This window comes from Arachis duranensis, chromosome 2 (genome assembly GCF_000817695.3).
Source record: "Arachis duranensis cultivar V14167 chromosome 2, aradu.V14167.gnm2.J7QH, whole genome shotgun sequence".
Taxonomy (NCBI): Eukaryota; Viridiplantae; Streptophyta; class Magnoliopsida; order Fabales; family Fabaceae; genus Arachis; species Arachis duranensis.
In genome coordinates, this window is record NC_029773.3 from 85,003,125 (window position 1) to 85,003,988 (window position 864).

Consider the following 864-nt stretch of genomic DNA (forward strand, 5'->3'; position numbering starts at 1 on the left):
GATAGTGGAAGTGCAAATCACAATTATCAATAATTCAGCATAAACATGCATGAATTCTCATCCATGGATCAACATCCATATCAGCCATTCCGGCTCATGGTTAAATCCATAACCAGCCAATATCCATAGCATACACAGCTATTCCGGCTCACGGTTCAATCCAGAACCAGCCAATTCATAAACAATTACGGCCCTTCGGCCAATGGCATAACAAGCACTTCCACCACCATCCTCCACATCTCACATAATCATCAATGATCCTCATTGATTATTCATTTTCCCCTTGCTTCACTCGCAAGTTACCTCATTTACTAGCCCATTTCTAATAGCTAGGCATATCATATTGATTTAAGATATAAGTGGTGAGATCGGAGGCTTAGAAGTATGAAATTTGGCTTTTAATACTCAAAAATCAACTTTGGGATGAAAATAGGTCCACGCATACGCGCACTCCACGCGCACGCATGAATGGCCTCAAAACTTCATCGACGCGCAAGCGTCATGCACGCTAACGCGTGGATTAAACAAATGCCAATCGACGCGCAAGCGTCAACCACGCGTACGCGTGGGTGTTCTCGTGCCCCAGGCACAACATTGGCACAGTTCTGGCATAACTCTCTGGAAAATGGCTGGGCATTGGGTGCAGTACCATCGGCGCGCCCGCGCACATCACGCGTACGCGTGTATGGCATTTTCGGGAAGAACGGCGCGCATGCACCAAGTGCGCCCACGCGCAAGGGGTCATTCTGCTAAAAATTTTCTAAGTTAAAAGCTGCAGAATTTACCAATTTGAACCCCAATCTTCCAACGGACTTAACTTTCTCATTTTAAATCATTTTTCACCCGTTCTTCGAACGGCATGGA